This window comes from Akebia trifoliata, chromosome 12 (genome assembly GCF_017979445.1).
Source record: "Akebia trifoliata isolate Shusen 1 chromosome 12, ASM1797944v1, whole genome shotgun sequence".
NCBI classification, from domain to species: Eukaryota; Viridiplantae; Streptophyta; class Magnoliopsida; order Ranunculales; family Lardizabalaceae; genus Akebia; species Akebia trifoliata.
Genome location: NC_141386.1, coordinates 12,187,385 through 12,206,591, shown reverse-complemented (window position 1 = coordinate 12,206,591; position 19,207 = coordinate 12,187,385).

The window sequence follows — 19,207 nt, the reverse complement described above, 5'->3', positions numbered from 1 at the left end:
TGCAGTAAAATGAAAAATGTCACTTTTCAACGATGATCATAATCAAAAGGTTGTCATACCATCGAAGAGAATGAAAATGAAGTCGAATCGAAATATGCCGAGCATAGCTAAGGATCTAACATAAATATTCCGTAATCAAAACCTTCAAATTAATAAAGTTCCATCAATTCTTCATGGAGATATGATCGATTTTGATGGTCAAGACTGTTACAATCACCTTCGAAATGTTAGGCAACATGATTTGGAAAGAGGCGATGCACAATGTGTACTTGAGTACTTTATTGAAAAACAAAATGAAAATCCACAATTTTTTTATGGGATACAATGTGATGAAGATGGGAGAGCATTTAATTTTTTTTGGGTGGATGCGAAGTCAAGATTGTCATATGAATATTTCGGTGATGTGGTGACATTTGACACAATTTATAGGACAAATAAGTACAAGATGTCGTTCGTCCCGTTTATTGAAGTCAATCATCATTTTCAATCTATCCAATTTGAATGTGCTCTTCTAGGAGATGAGACAGAGACTACTTTTGTATGATTGGTCGAGATGTGGCTTAAAGCTATGAAGGGAAAACATCCAATTTCAATAATCACAGATAAGCATTTGGCATTCAGGAATGCAATTGCCAAAGCTTTTCCCAACACCCATCATTGTCTATGCATTTGCCACATTCGGAAGAAGTTTGTGGAGAAATTGTCCCATAAATACTTTGAAAATTCTACTTTTAGAAGTAAGATATAAAAATGTATTTGGTCGACATATACTGGGGAAGAGTTCAAAAACATTGGTAGAATGTGATTCAGGAAAATGGATTAGAAGAAAATGAATGGCTTCAACACCTGTTTGAAATACGGGAATCTTGGGTACATACGTATAATCGAACAATTTTTTTTGCTGGTATGAATACCACTGAATGTAGCGAAAACATCAATGCATTCTTTGATGGATTTATTAATTCGACAACAAATCTCAGAGAATTTGTTGTGAAGTGTGAGGAAGCATTGAAGAATATTTTGAAAAAGGAGAGTGATGAAGATTATGAGACAGAGTACAAGCTTCGATGTGTCAATGACAACGACTTGCTTTTGAAACATGCAGCAAAAGTTTATACGAGAAGTATATTCGAAAAATTAAAAAAAGAATGGGTCCAAGTTTTGCGATATAAAGTTGAAAGAAGGGAGATGGAAGAAGGAATTGAGACGTTTTTAGTGAAAACTAAGTTTGGCGAGCCTGATGACTTTATTTTGAAAATAAATGTGGATACCTACGAGGGTACATGCAAGTGCAAAAAATTTGAGTTTCTTGGAATTATTTGTCGACATTTTTTAAAGGTATTCACACACCTTGACATTGATGCGATACCATCACACTCTATTATTGAGAGATGGAGATAAAGGGTTAATAAATTTAGGGTGATGCATGTACAAGTAACAATCGATGGGAATGAACCATCCGAAGCATTGAGATATGGCAATATGTTGATGCTGACACATGCACCAATTACTTTTGAATAATGCTTGACCTCAAGCTGGAACCTAAGATCGCACTTTCATGGCGTGAAAGTGGATGGGAATCATGGATGTTTTTTCATCGATAAATTAGGTTCCAGCTTGAGGTCTCTCTAGCACGACTCATTCAAATTCATGTTAGATTCTTTGAAGTAATGTTGCTGCCGACCTCGGATTTTTTATCCCCCTTTTTCCAACACTTGAAGTAAATAGAGGATTTATTCAATTTCAAAGTCAACTCGTTGTGACATAATTTCATAAGATTCTTAACTAGTAAACTATGTGTTGGCGAAATTGGCTTCATAAGATGCACCAAGTACAACTGAACCCTATGCTTTAAGAGCTTAACCTTCACAGAGTTCCTGTCAGGCATTCCGAAGGAATGAGTTTTCAATTTCAAACATTAGATCAAACACTTCTTTGTTGGTTCATCCACTCGATTCTGTTTCAAGTTAAAAAGAAGCACTTCCTTCAATAAGAACCCATTACCAAGAGTTGATCTTCTTTGCAAACAATTTAACTAAAAAATCAATGACCCTGCAATGTAAAGAAGCAGACATGCCAAATATAAAAGACGAGAATAAGTTAATACTGGCTCATTAACAGAACTTATGATCATTTTTAAGAGGACCACTGCATGTATCTTCTTGGGTGGCAATTAGTAAAGGAAGATACAAAATGAGTATATTTTTGCATTTGTGTCTCAAACTATTTGTATATATATGGTCACCAACAGAAACCTGTGACCAAAACATCCATACATAGATCGATATTATATACAAGGAAATTCTAAGATAAGTTACTGTATGGTCGTGTCAAGGAGTTGAAGCACTAGAGCCGGTTTCACCATTTTTTTGTATTGCCATTTTCTTCATTTCTTCATGCATCACCTGGTCAGACTAGCTAGCTTTGTGCGGAACTCGTTGAAGTCTTTGGATGGAACCCCCTCTGCTTTGAGGAAAACTTGTAATTCCTTTTCTGCACATTGATATAGCCGTTCTAACCCAGCCTCGGCCTCGCCGTTCTAACACATTGATGATTGTGTTATCATGTGTAGAACTATTTCGTGATGGGGCAAAAAACAACATATGCTTCTCTTCTTAAATGGAGGAGAACTAGGAATTGTAGTTTAATATGATTTTTTAAGAACATACACAAATGAAATAAGGCACCAAGGATTTATCTTAGCTGCATTCTTTGAATAAGGCAATCTCCTTTCTAATATCTAAAGGTGGCACAAGGTGAACCCCAACCAATGTCAAGAGAAAATATCATCCAAGTTAAAGAGGTAATATATCATTTAACCAACGATAATTTGATAAATAAATTAAATAACACACAACAATATAATGGAATGAAGGAATGTGATTCATTTAACCATAATTGGAATCTCATAAGAAAATTATTGAAAATTTTGGTGATATTACAAGATTCCTTAGATGGATCCATATAGAAAATACAAATTACAAATTTCTATTCTAGTCCTCAATTTCTAATTTATCTAATTTTTCTTTCAAATTATTACATAGATTTACAATATTCTCACAAAGGTCTTCGATCATTTTTTTCCCATTTGTAATTTCTTCACCCGCCTCTATGTTTGTTGATGCATTAATCTTCAACTCCTCATCCTACATGAAAAAATCGCAATCATTTTCTTCTGACTGAAAAAAAATTCATATAGGACATAATTTAAGAAAAAAAGTCATTATAAACTACAATGTTGATTCATTACAAATAAAAAAATTTACTTACAGTTGATTTAGGACAACAATAAAAAAATTTCTTTTTATTGTCATTTTTGTTTGATGTGGTAGTTATTAATTTGCAAGGTCCACACCCACATCTACACCATTTTAGTTTATCCATCCAAATCTAATATCCACAACCATTGTCATTTCCAACCTAGAAGAGATAAATAAAAGAATTCATAAATCTTTCAATAATTTCTTATGAAAACATGTTAAATAATTAAAGTTTACCGCATTTGGACATTTAAGATAATGACGATTAGGATTTCTTGAAGTCTAAAAAATGAATACTTTGCAAATTCCTTTGCCACAAGCACATGAAATTTTTATTTCCATCGAGATATCCCAAACACTTGAGAAGATAATATGAAAATAAAGAAAAATAATAAAATTAGATGGAATAGTATCATAAAACACTAACCAGCATAAATATTTTAAATGAAATATTACAATTACTGAAACAAGGGTATAGCCACCCCAAAATATAAATATAATCTAACAAAGAAAAAAAAAGTAAAAAGTAAAAGTTGGGGTGCCAATAGCAGTTCTCAAATATAAACACATTTTCTTCCCTAAAAATATCCTAATCATAACATTAAATCCTTAAAAACTCAACCCTCACTACCTACATATCCATTCATCAAAACCTCATCAAATCTTCAATGTTCAAATCAACCACATTCCCTCCTTACCAAATAATAACCCATAGTGGAAGAACACAAGACTAACTCATATACTCCAACATCAACAAACAATACAAACTTAAAATAAGAGAAACCCATTGCATTTAAATCCTTATAAACACATTTTCTTCCTTACACATAGCATAATTATAACATCAAATCCTTAAAAACCCAACTCAATCCTCACTACCTACATACCCATTCTTCAAAACCTCATCAGATCGTCAAACCAACCTCATTCCCCCTCAACAAACTATAAAAGAACAACACAAACTCATATCTTCCAACATCAACAAACATTACATACTTTCGAGAAATATAAGAAAAAAAACTCAGTAATTTTCACATCTAAAAAGGAAAAGAGGCATTAAAATCAAATTCATGGAGAAATTTTTGAGAAAACTAACTAAACTACAAACATATAAAAATAAAAGAAACTCATTACATTTAAATCGACTTAAAGCTCGTGTTCGGAAGACCGTTCGGAAGACATTTAAATAGATATTGGTATATTTTAATCCCTGCTCCCTGCTCCATAGAATCGGTCACTTAAACAAAGATTTATATAGTAAGATCTGCATGCTTTTAAATCCTTCAAATTCTATTGGTGAAATAAAGCAGCTAAAAAAAAGTGGCAAAATAGAGGTGAAGTTTCAAAACACTACCTTTCATTGGCAAAATATTAGAGTGTCTACCAAGACATTCATACTATTGCTTCTTGGATGGTTACTCTAGGTATAACCAAATACCCATTGCTCCCACCAATTAGGAAAAAGAAAATTTTACCTATCCCTTTGAAACTTTCGTGTATCGTCGCATGCCTTTTAGGTTATGCAATACACCTACTACCTTCCAACGGTGTATGATGAGTATATTTTCAAACATGATAAAAAGATATCTCGAAGTGTTCATGGATGATTTTTCAATATTCGAATCAATTTTTGAGGAATGTCTTCATCACTTGACTTTTGTCCTCATGCGTTATAAAGAAGTTAACTTAGTACTCAATTGGGAAAAATACCATTTTATAATTGTAGACACCCCAATTTGCACGAACCCATTAGGAAAATCAAAATTTCCTCGAATTGATTCCAAGTTAGACTTAAAGCCTCTCAATGGACCCGCATTGCCACTTGGCATCATTATTCATGCATACATGCACACTTATTGCATCTCATATCATTGCATGCCCATACCTTGTCCCTAATCCACTTTAAACCCATATCCATCACTCATACCCTATCCCAAGTCCATATCCCAAACTCAAAACCAAGTCCATCCTAAGCCCAAACCCAAGTCCATATCCTAACCCAAACCCAAGCCCAACACCAAGTCCACTCCAAACCCATTCTCTCACACCCCTTCACAAGATGACACATGTTGATATCTCATAAGCCCCCAATACCCAATGCATCATCTAATTGGAGAGTCAACTTCTCCTATGTGAAAACTCAAGAATGCCCTTCTCAAAAAGTTTAGTTAAACCAAAAAGGTTATTTGGTCTTTGTTAATAATCCATAAAGGTGAGAGAACTTCCAATCATACACTCAAAAGGTGAAAATCTTCAAGTACATACATGAATTCTCCCGTTAGTCCATTTCAAAATTATACTTCCACCCTTGCTTTATGTGTTATTTACAAATGAACCAATGTCTACTTTTCACTTATTACTTCACCTTTACACATGTCACTCTCCTACTCACCCTCCCAAAAGTACTTTTGTTCTCCCATTGGTCCATTTTAAAAATATACTTCCACCCTTGCTTTATGTGTTATTTACAAATGAACCAAGGTTTACCTTTCACCTACCACTCCACCTTTACACATGTCATTCTCCTACTCACCCTCTCAAAAGTACTTTTGTTCTCCCATTGGTCCATTTCAAAAATATACTTCCACCCTTGCTTTATATGTTATTTACAAATGAACCAAGGTCTACCTTTCACCTACCACTCCACATTTACACATGTCACTCCCCTATTCATCATCCCAAAAGTACTTTTATTCTCTCATCTCTATTTACCAAAAAAATCAAAGATCAAATAATGTTTTTAGGATTTCTTCACAAATGTGATCTTTACCCTTATACAAATGAAAAATTCAAAAAGAAACAACCTAAACCTCATGTCCATTTTCTTTATTTTTAGGGTTGGACCACTTTATCCTCAAAAGTTCTCCAAAAACTCTATAAATACCCTCACTTTTCTAAGAACAACTCATGCTCGAAAGCCCCATCTTTCAACCTAAAACTCTACAAAAATTCTTACCCATTCTCTCATCTTCTAAACTTCAACTCAACCGTCAACCATCTCACTCAACTCTCAAGTTTACTTTTCAAGGTTCAAACCACCAAGAGACAAGGTGGGGTTTAACATGTAGTATATTTATTTCAAAGTTTGCATTCTCTTCTTCTAACCCTCTCCTTTTCTTTTATTTTTAGAAATTCCTAAGATGTAATGTATACCCTCTCCCATCCCCGGTAGATTGGACTCAGGTTCAATCGAAAGGATGGGGTTGAAGTCCATTTTTACCTTAAAATCATGCATCATATTGTACACAATGCACACACTCACCTATGCATGGCAATGATAAAGAAATGTGTCACCCTCTTGATGGGGTGAAACACTAAGTTTCTAGCCATGCATACATGTATCAAGGTTGTGGCCTCAAGGGAACTCCATCATGGAGTCTCTCTAAAAGCTCAAACCTACATTCATATTCATAAATTTAATTTGACTATATGGGTCATTTTTTTTCATAGAATGCCCTTAATGTCATGTTGAAATCAAAACCCTTTGTTAAGGGGACATTTCACTCAAATGCACACACCACCCTTATCATGCATTCTCATGCATTTTAATCTTTATTTTATTAAGATTTTTTACAAAATAAAATTTCCAAGCAAGGTAACCACCTTTGGTGGAGAGGATGGGGTGCCTAACACCTTCCCCATCCTCTAATCAGACCTCCTTACCTAGATCTTAAGTAGACCTTGCCCTTTCCAACACATGAGAGTCACTACAATGCCATGGAAAAATGAATTTCAAAAAAATCAATTCGGGTGCCCATTCACACCCATTTCCAAAAAAGAATGGTGGCGACTCCAAACAATGTAGCATTGAGGTTCATGGCGAACATTTCATGTCTACAACTTAGCGACTCCACTGGGGAAGAGTGGGTCCAAGCCGATTTTACTTGGCCATTTGTTGTTCTTTAAAAAAATATCCAACTTTCTTTCTTATTCTTACTTTTGTTTCTAACATGTTTGTTTATTGATTGACTCCATTGTCTTTATTGTTTTCCTTTCTTTGTGGGAGTGCATGTAATATTTATTTTTTTACTTGCTTTGATTCAAAGTTGTAAGGGTTGATACATATTTGTAATGCACTTGTGCACATTCGATTCATAGCTCATTGCACAAATCACATTCTCCTATTTTAAAATCTAACCCCAGATGCCGATACTCTCAAGCCCCCTAGATCGTTCATTTGGGGAGGCGGGGAGGAGAACATCCACCTCAATCACCAACCTAAGAAGTGTACATTTCAATGTGCATGGAGGTTTGAAGATTGGGTAACCTCAAACCACCTATAGCCGCATGCATCAAAATACGATTAGAAGCATAGGACACAAATGTCAAGATGTATCAACCCTTGAGTATCACGTAATCTTCTTTTTTTTTAGCCCTTGAAGGCAAAGTTGTATAGATTTTAGGTTTTTTTATTTTTTCTCCTTTGTTTCCTTACATGTCCCCCTAGGTAAAGGGGGAAATCTATATTTTTTTTTATGCTTTGCATCATAAAATAAAAATAAAAAAAATTTCCAAAATTAAGTTTCTGGTTCGTTTTTAAAGAGTGGACCAGTACAAAAGCTCTTCGGTCCATTCATTAAAAACGGACCCTAAAAAATAATATATATATATTTTTTGCTCATTTCGTCTCTTATATCAGTCCTAACAACTTTTCTCTTGAACTTTATTTTTCTTTTGAGTTTTAAGGCTTGAAAATGATTAAATACATCATTTCTATTGTTAAACTTAGGGCCTACCACTCGTTACTTTGTGTTTGATTCAAACGGAGCTAGCCTACACTTTACCTATCGAAATTGATCCCAACCCAATGTGGCATACTATCAACCTTACCATCATCAATCGGGTCCACAACCCATAACCACTCCGAATCGGGTCCGTGACCCGATATCCACACCAAAATGGATCCACGACCCATATCTATTTCCAAATGGGTCCACGACCCATATCCACTTTCAAATGGATCCACGACCCATACCCATTTCAAAATGAGTCTACGACCCATATCCATTTCAAAATGAGTCCACAATCCATATCCATTTCAAAATGGGTCCACGACCCATATCCACTTCCAAATGGATCCACGACCCATACCCACTTAAAACTGGATCTTCGACCCATATTCACTTCCAAAATGAGTCCACGACCCATATCCATTTCGATTCGGATCCACAACTCGTACCCAACTCGAACAATATCTATCCTTTAACCTCAACCATGTCCATAATCTATGTGTGAACCATCAAGATCAACAATTGGTCGATCAATTCAAATAAATCCAATCATTTTCCAACAAACTAGATTTGAAAAAAAAATAAAGAAATTTTAAAGCACCAATTGTAATTCTTGATCAAAGTCGGTGCCTAAAAACGATCTTACCCTATTGATACGAGAGGGATAGACTACGTCTATTTAAGGAAATAAGGTGATTTAAGAGTGTCATTGTGCGCCACCTTTTTCTTGGGGATTTGACTAGCCGATTTTGATTTCAGGGAATTGAATTGATGGGCTAACAAAATGATTTTTCGACTCAATCTTTCGACAGTAATCCATTTTTACAAAATGTGTTTCCTGGCTCTACGGCGATAAACCTCCAGCTCCGTGCTGCCAAACCTCCGACTCCGTGCCGATAAACCTTCGGCTCCGTGCTGATGAACCTTTGGCTTCATGCCGATAAACCTCCAACTTCGCGCCGAAAAAACCTCCAGCTCCGTGCTGACAAACCTCTAGCTCCGTGCTAACAAACCTCCAACTTCGTGCTGATGAACCTCCGACTCTGTGTTGATAAACTTACAGCTCCGTGCTGACAAACCTTCAGCCTCGTACCAATAAACCCACAGCTCCGTGCTGGTGAACCTCTGACTCCACGTCGATAAACCTCCAGCTCCGTGCTAACAAACCTCCGGCTCCGTGCTGATGAAACTTCGGTTCCATGCCGATAAACCTCCGGCTTCGCACCGAAAAAACCTCTAGCTCCGTGCTGACAAACCTCTAGCTCCGACTTAATAAACCTCTAGCTCCATGCTGATGAACCTCCGACTCCGTGTCGATAAACCTACAGCTCCATGCTGACAAACCTTCGACTTCGTACCGATAAACCCACAGTTCCGTATTGACGAACCTCCGGCTCCGCGCTGATAAACCTCTAGCTCTATGATTGACAAACCTCCAGCTCCGCGTCGACAAACCTCAAGCTCCGTGCTAACAAACCTTCGACTCCGTGCCGACAAACCTCTAGCTCCGTGCTGACAAACCTCTTACTCCGTGCTGATGAACCTTTGGCTCCATGATGATAAACCTCTAGCTCGTGCTGACAAACCTCCAGATCCGTGTTGATAAACCTTCGGTTCCATGCCGACGAATCTTTAGCTCCATGTTGACAAACCTTTGGCTCTTTGTCGATGAACCTCCTGCTCCTTACTGACAAACCTTTGGCTCAACGTTAATAAACCTTCAGCTCCGTACTGACAAACCCTAGCTCCGTGCTGATCAATATCTGGCTCCGTGCCGACGAACCCCAACTCCGTGCTGACAAAAAAATCCAACCTCAACCAAATTCAAGGTTTTCTTAATACAACTTTGCCAATTAATCCAATCTGACCTAATAAATCATCATGCATCTTCATTATGTAAATGATATATTAATGCCTAACCTCTTATCCACAGGTGGCCAAATGACCCAAAAAGAAATACTTACCACCCGACAATCCTCCGTATTTTCTACGCTCACAACCAATCATGAGCACTTCAGAGCAACCTCAGTAGACAGCGACAGAAGTAGTAACAGATCTCGTTTCAAAGCTTGATTTGGTAGTGAAGGCACTAGAAAAACATGATAAGATTCTTAATCTGTTGATGGCCAACCCAAGTATCATCCAAGCTGTCCAACATCAAGCTTCTAGCTCAAATCAGGCCATGCCAGAGCAACCACAACAACAACCTCCACAAGCACAGAATACCTCACCACCCACCGTTCCTGCCAACCAAAGACCTCCAATTTACATTCACTGTAATCCACCACGACATGAGGTCGTTCAAGAGGAAGAATGTGAATTCAAAGAAGCTGAGGTAAGAAGTACCATAGAGAAGAGACTTGCAAGCAAGCTTGAGGCAATCGAGGAAGAGATCAGAAGGATGAAAGGCAAAGACTCCACAAATGGAATGAGGTTCAGAGATCTGTGCCTGTACCCTAATGCATTATTGCCGCCAAAGTTCAAGTGTCCCGACTTCGAAAATACAATGGCATTGGGTGTCCTCTGTCCCACTTGAAGCTTTATTGTGGGTCTATGTGCCAATTTGGTGACGATGACAGGTTGTTGGTTCAGCTCTTCCAAAGCAGTCTAACAGGGGCGGCTCTCTCATGGTTCTCTCAATTAGATCATTCTTGGATTAAAAGCTAGCAGGATCTGGCCACAATTTTCTTGGAAGAATACAGGTTCAATACAGACATGGGATTGGACAGAAATGACATGGCCAAGATGACTCGGAAGCCAAAGGAAAATGTGAAAGAATATGCCTAAAGGTGGCGAGAATCAGCTTCTAAGGTTAAGCCACCAATGACTAAACAAGAGATGAACACCATATTCATCTCAACTCTAAGCCACTCATTCTACACACATTTAGTGGGTCATACAACTGCAAGCTTCCCGTCATTGGTCCAAGTGGCAGATCGGGTTGAAGACGGTATTCGGTCAGGACTGATCTACGACTTGTCCAGTCTAGGGACACCAGTAGAGGGGTCTACTCAACCAAAATCGGTAGTCTTGAACAAGAAAAAAAGAAGAAGCATAGGTTAACAATGTACAACCCATTCGTCCTTTCTTCATCTCAGCACCAAACCAGAGGCCGCCAATACCTCAGGTCCCTTTTAAGGTTAACCCACCTCAAGCCGCACCAGTTCCACAGACATTCCAGTTCGGACAAAATCTGATGTTTGGTCAAAACCCACAATTTGCCCAGAATCACCAAATCGAGCAACGTAGACCCAACAGGGTCCCTCGAGTTTTCACCCGACTACCTATGACTCTGTCAGAACTACTCCCAGCACTACTCAGGGAAGAATATCTCATCAAAAGGCAGCCAAACCCTAAGGCAATTAAGGGACCAGGGTACAATCCCAATCAATTATGCGAGTTTCACATGGGGGCACCAGGGCATGCCACCGACCAATGTTGGCAACTCAATCACCAAGTTCAAAATCTGATCGATAGGAAAACAATCATCTTGGATGGTCCAGCAACCCAAGCACCTCAGCAGAATATCAATCAGAACCCGTTACCAACACATAATGGGGGAGGCAATGGGCCGACAGTCAATGCCATAGAGAGGGATGAACCGAACGTCAACCCTTCAGTTTTGATAGCACCTATTGGCTCTAAGGTAAGAGTTAATTTAAGGAAAGAACTAACATCATCAAGCATCAATGCATTATCACAAGATACAACCAACCAACCATTATCCCAATTTCCAGTCAAACTGGCCGATCTCACCATTCACTCCAACTCCCGAACCTCAAGTCCTTCACGACCATCTCTCATTATACCTTACACATTACCAACTTCAAGCTCTTTCTCTCGGCCACCTCTCACTATACCTTGTACCATACCAACTTTAGGCCCTCCTGTCCGACCACCTCTTATCATATCCTACACTGCATCGACCTCTCAAACTTCAAGCTTCTCCTCCCGACCACCCCTCATCCTATCTTATACCAATCCACAAACCCCAAATATCACTACACCAATCGTCAAACCCAATCCACCACCTCTCGTCCTTCATCTAAAACCGAACCTTCAACCCATGACCATCATATCCCCTAAACCATTCCCGTACCAGTCAAACCAAACCGTTTCATGAAATTATAAGACGATGATCGTGACATCCGCGGGGGTTGAAAAACCGAAGGAGGCCATGGTAGCGGACATTGGTTATATGACCAGATCAGGAAGATGCTACAAAATACCAGAAAAGGAATAGAAGAAGCAGAACGAGGAGGAAAAAATAAGGAAAGAAAAGGGAAAAGGAAAACTTGTAGAGGAGGAACAAGTACTACAAGGGGAACCAGAGAGGAAGAAGAGCAGAGTAACTGACAAAGAGGCAGCTGACCTCCTCAAACTCATTCGAAAGAGTGAGTACAACATAGTAGAGCAGTTGAACAGAATGCCAGCTCAAATCAGTAACTTTGACCTACTTTTAAACTCAGAGCACCATCGGGAAGCATTACTCAAGGTCCTTAGTAGTGCACATGTACCTAAGACCACCTCGTCAGAAGAGTTGAAAAAGATAGTAGGTCCCCCCAATCCGATCACCTTCACCGAGGATGAATTTATCAGCGGGGGGTGTGGACACATTGAACCATTGCACATTATGGTAATGTGCAAAGGTATGATGGTAGCAAGGGTATTGATCGACAATGGTTCGACTCTTAATGTCTGTCCTCTACTAACTTTGCACAAGTTAAACGTAGATTTATCTTACCTCAGGCCAACTAGAAATACCATAAGGGCTTTTGATAGTAGAAAAACTGAGTCGTTAGGAGAACTAGATCTCCCAGTCACTATTGATCATGCACGTTTGAAGTGACATTTGAAATCTTAGACATACCCTCAGCATTCAATCTCCTTCTAGGAAGACCCTAGATCCATACCGTAGGGGCAGTCCCTTCTTCCTTGCACCAGCGAGTCAAATTCATCATGGGACAAAGGGTAATATCGATCCTCGAAGAAAATCTCATACCAGTCGATCGATCGTCGGATGTGCCTTATATCGATGTAGAGATGGCCGGGGATAAAAAGGGGTTTCACGCTTTCCAGTTCACATTTATCAATTATATCCCAAGAGGGAAGGAGAAAACAAGGGTAGAATTGTCAAAAATGAACCTAATGATCGGACGAATAATGAAAAAGGCATGATATCATCCGAAAACAAGGTTTAGGACCTAAAGGAAAAGGGAGTACCCGAAAACATACTCCCTACTTCGACCTCGGGTTCAGGCCTACAAAGGAGGACATCCTTGACATGAATGATAAGAAGAAAGAGCTTCGACTTGCACGAAGACAGAACCGCGAGCCTAATGTGTGGAACTTGGGCAAAGTACCACACATCACATCAGCTTTTCACAGTCACAAAAAGAGCCGGATAATCTATTAGAACCATTGTCAACAAACCGCACAGGAGAACCAAATGTTGTAAGTATCGAGCCCATTCAATCGCAAGAAGACTCATTCGTTGAGTCCCCACATTCCTTCACAGATGGCATGGACATCTTGTTTGGAGGAGATTCCGAATGGGGTCAAAAGGAAAAGAAAGAGAGCCCGCTAAGGTGGAAGTCGTAATATGCGAAAAGAAAGATCAATGTTCCCCTTTCAAATCGATTGGGGATCTGTCGTAATTCCACCCACCCTACAAATGCCTGCACCCGGATTTGACGACAGTCATCCGGAAGTGATGGTCATATCTGAACCGTCAAGGGAGCCACTCTCCCAATCTATCTACCATGCGGAGGAAGGACAAGTCTTCAGAAATTGGGAAGAGTACCCAATCGCTTATGAGGCCACCATGGGGTTCAGAAACCCTACGGCCTCCAAAAAAATGCCATTAGTGGAATCTCATTTGCCCGAGAACCGTAATGAGCCCTCGTCCTCGGAGCAAAACTGTTTTGGGGGCTCACCTTCGTTGCTAATGAATTTGCATGATTTTTCTTTATCTTATTTCAGGAATACAGATAGTCCACAAAATCCAAAAAAATTAAAAAGTTTTCAAAATCTAAAAAAATCAAAAATCTTTCAAAATTCAAAAAAATTAAAAACTCTACAAAATTCAAAAAAATCAAATATTTTCAAAATTTCAAAAAAATCAAAATCTTCAAAATACCTAAGGTTTTCAAAAAATTTCATCAGTTGAATGAATCATGTGATAGAACAGAGTATGAAAGAGATGAATATGACTTTGACCTCGAGCTCAACTTTGATCTCATGGAGATTGAAGAAGAGTTAGAGGAAGAGGTAGAATATCCTTCAAAAGAAATCAAAGAACTCATAGAACGTTAAGAAAAGGGTGTTCAACCAAATATAGAGGATACAAACTCAGTGAACCTAGGCACCGAAGATGACCCACGGATCGTTAAAATTGGAGTCCTATTAATGATTGAGCAGAAAGAGGAGATGACAAAGTTTTTGCAACAGTACCAAGATGTCTTTGCATGGTCCTATCAAGACATGCCTAGTTTAGACACAGATTTAGTCGTCCACAAATTACCTATCAAATCAGAAAGCAAGCCAGTCAAGCATAAATTATGAAGGTTGAAACCAGAGTAGACACTTAAGGTCAAGGATGAAGTAATGAAGCAGTTTCAAGCTGGGTTTCTTGCAATATCCACCTACCGTGAGTGGCTCGCCAACGTTGTTCCTGTACCAAAGAAAGATAGAAAGGTGCATATGTGTGTGGACTACAGGGATCTGAAAAGAGCCAGTCCTAAAGATGACTTTCCATTACCACACATCGACACTTTGGTCGATAATACAGCGGGGCACGGTATGTTCTCGTTCATGGACGGTTTCTCGGGATACAATCAAATAAAAATGGCGGAAGAAGATCAAGAGAAGACTGCATTCATTATACCTTGGGGTACCTTTCACTATAAGGTCATGTCATTCGGTCTCAAGAATGCTGGAGCAACTTATCAACGAGCTATGATTGCTTTGTTTCATGACATGATTCACAAGGAGATAGAAGTATACGTGGATGACATGATAGCTAAATCAAATCTCGACGAGAATCATTTGGTAAACTTGAAGAAACTGTTTGATCGATTAAGGAAGTATAGTTTAAGACTCAATCCGGCAAAATGTGTATTTGGGGCAATATCAGGGAAGTTATTGGGGTTCATTGTCAGTAGAAGAGGCATCAAAATCAATCCAGCTAAAACAAAGTACATCATAAATATGGAGCCACCCAAGTCAGAGAAAGAGATCAGGGGATTCCTAGGAAGAATTTAGTACATTAGTCGGTTCATCGCACAACTAACTCCGATCTGTAAGCCAGTATTCAAACTACTGAAGAAGAATGAGCCAAAAGAATGGAATGAAGACTGTCAAGAAGCCTTCGACAAGATTAAGAGATACCTGCTTAATCCACCAGTCCTAGTTCCACTACACCAGGTCGACCTCTACTGATGTATCTCTCCGTGCAAGAAAACTCCATGGGCTGTGTACTGGGGCAACATGGTAAAACTGGTCGGAAAGAACAAGTCATCTATTACCTTAGCAAGAAATTCACAAGTTACGAGGTGAACTATTCAACCCTCGAAAAGATATGTTGTGCCCTCGTCTGGGCATCACAACGGGTACACCACTACTTGCTCAATTACTCGACTATGCTCATTGCTCGGATGGACCCCTTGAAGTACCTCTTCAAGAAGTCGTTACTAACGGGACGCACCGTAAAATGGCAGCTACTATTATCTGAGTTCAACATCACCTATGTCACTCAAAAAGCCATCAAAGGACAAACCATTGCTGACCACTTAGCGGAATAACTTTTGTCCGACTATGAGCCACTGAAGATAAATTTTCCTGATGAAGCCATCTTATTTGCTGAAGCCGAGAGCGATGATGAAGAATCTAATTGAAAAATGTACTTCGACGGAGCAGTAAATCAAAAGGGAAACGGAATTGGGGCAGTTTTGGTTAAGCTGGATGGGACTCATATCCCTATTGCGGTTAGACTAAGGTTCCAATGTTCGAATAACGAAGTCGAATATGAAGCATGCATTGTGGGGTTGAAAGCAGCGATCGACCTCGAAGTGGATGAAATAGATGTATTCGGAGACTCAAGTCTGGTAGTCTACCAGACAACGGGAGAATAGAAGACCCGAGAGCAAAGACTAGTTCCGTATCATGAGTATCTCGAGAATCTAAGCTCAAACTTCGTCCAAATCTCATTCACTTATATGTCGAGGGCTAAGAACCAGTTTGCAGACGCACTGGCTACTCTGGCCTCAATGATCAGCATCTCCGAAAACACCATAGTCGACCCTCTTGAGATTGGTATTCAAGACGAGCCAACGTATTGCTTGCCTGTGGGGATCGAAAAACCGGAAGAAAAATCATGGTATGCAGACATCAAGGCATTCTTAGAGGATCAAACTTTTCCATCCAATGCCACGACGACGGACCGAAAGACTATTCAGAGATTGGCAGGACAATACTTCTTGAGTAGTGGAGTCTTATACAAAAAGTCGCATCACGAGGTCCTCCTCAAGTATGTAACACAAACAGAAGCTCAATGCTTAATCGAGACCGTGCATGGAGGAGTCTGTGGACCTCACATGAATGGACATATGCTCGCAAAGAAGATTATGAGAATGGGTTACTACTGGATGACTATGGAGAGCGACGGGTACCAACATGTTCGGAAGTGTCATTTGTGTCAAATCTATGCCAACAAAATCAATGCACCACCTTCAGAATTGCATAACATGACTTCCCCCTAGCCATTCTCACTCTGGGGTATGGATGTCATCGGTCAAATCAATCTTCAAACTTCCAATGGGCATCTCTTCATCTTAGTCGCCATCGACTACTTTACAAAATGGGTAGAAGCTGCGTCCTACGCCAATGTTACAAGGGGCAATGTCTTGAAGTTTGTGAAGAACAACATCATATGTTGGTACGGCCTTCCAAGCGGGATAATAACCGATAACGCCAAAAGTCTCAAGAACAAAGACATGTCAAAAATGTGTCAGGATTTTCAGATCACCCATCACAACTCAGTTATTTACAGACCAAATATGAATGGAGCAGTTGAAGCCGCTAATACAAAAATCAAGAAGATCATCGAGAAAATGGTCGTTACTTACAAGGATTGGCACGAAATGTTACCCTTCACTCTACATGCTTATCGAACGTCAATCCGAACCTCGACTGGGGCAACACCTTACTCATTGGTTTATGGAATGGAAGCAGTCCTGCCCGTTGAGGTCGAGATTCCCTCCCTTCAGATCTTAAAAGAATTTGAATTGGATGAGGCAGAATGGGTCCAAGCCCGGTTCGACCAGTTAAACTTAATAGAAGAGAAACGACTTTCAGCAATCTGTCATGGGCAAACTTATCAATGAAGAATAGCACATGCATATAACAAGAAGGTTCGACCTCGAGAGTTCGTACTAGGAGACCTAGTTCTGAAGAAAATTCTACCAATACAATAAGATGCGAAAGGGAAGTTTCGTCCAAATTACGAGGGACCATTCGTCGTCCAAAAGGTACTTTCTGGGGGAGCGCTAATTCTCACAGAGATGGACGGGAAAATCTTTCCACAACCGATCAATGCTGACACCGTTAAAAAATATTATGCCTGAAGTCATCCTTTGAAATGAAGAGAGGCCATCTTTCCACTACCTGAACAACTATCTACCCTTAGTTAACCATTTTTGAGCCATCACATTCATTTCTTAACCCAGGACTGGGGCAAGTCACCGTTATCAAGAGAATCAAATAAACAAAAAAAAAAGCAATCAAAAGTCAAAACAAAAATACCAAAGGATACTCCTGGCCCGCATGAGGATAAACTGTGAACGACTAAAAGTACAAAAAAATTAAAAAGTCAAAAACCTCGAATGTCTAATCTCAAGCTCGACCCAAATCTCCTACCTAAACAAGTTCATGTGACGATGGGACGAGACATAGATCATATTTTCGAAACAAAAACAGACAAACCCCGTGTCCAATCTACCCCTCAATAAATCCAGACTCAGCCTTCCTTACATCCTTTCACAACCTAACCTAAGCCTACGTTTCGTCCTATTTAAAGTCCTCTCAGATCAGGAAATGGTTCAAGGCAACTCAATCACGGTGGAAGTATGTCATGAAAAATATTGTCTAGGTATAGTTGATTTTGCTACTTAATTAGGATTTCAAGCTACCAAAGTCGTTGGAAAACCTGAGAGGGGAGGTCAGGTCAAATATTTGAAAAAAAAAGAGCGACTTAAAGTGTAGAGTCATTGATCTTGAAGCTCAACTTGAGTCACCGCACCATAAAAATCGTCGGAGGAACTCGAGAGGGGAGTCCAGATCTGTTACTCAAGAAAAAGCGTCACTAGAAGAGTAGAGTGTTCGATCTCGCAGCTCAACTTGAGTCATCAAGCCACAAGGGGCATAGAGAAATCAAGAAAGGTATTCAAAGTGAAAATCTATAAAGAAAGCATAGACTGAAAGGGCATGGTGAAAACCCGCAAGGGCACTGTGAGTAAAAAGATCAGTTTATAGAAAGATCAAAACCACCGGCATGATGAAAACTCAAAAAGGGCGTCGATGCGCAACAATGTGAAAATCGAATCTGGTGAAAACCGTAACTGGAACCAGGGGCAAAAATGAAAAAAAAATAAATAAATAACAAAAAAAATAAGAAAAGAAAAAAACAACTCCTGGCCCGTAAGAGTATAAACTGTGAACGGTAAAAAATCTCGAAATACTCAATGTTCCAACGAATACAGCGAAGATAACTCAGTCAAAATTCTCAGTCTCGGGGATGACTCTAAAGAGGATAAGGATTAGCTGACACTTGTATCCTTGACATTTGGCAAAGACACCATGATCGTTGACATTTAGAGTCATCAAACACTAGTCTGCCACAAATTATTCGACAAAGACGATCTTTTAAAATCTAAAAATAAAAATAAAAAGCAAAAAACAAAAAAATGAAAAAAAATGCATCATCAAAATTACTATTTTTGGCCTATGATGAAGAATCTAGGACTTTTATTAAAATCAAGAGTTTTCGAAAGTAGTAGATATATCTAAGGCCATTACATAAAAACCTATTTCATTCATTTCAAATAGTGCTACATCATCTTCTCAAAAGTAGGGTACGAAAAGGAATAACGGGCAAAGAACCACTCATATATCCCCTTGAGGAGCATAGTAGACACCAAATCTATCCTCTAAGGCTTTGAT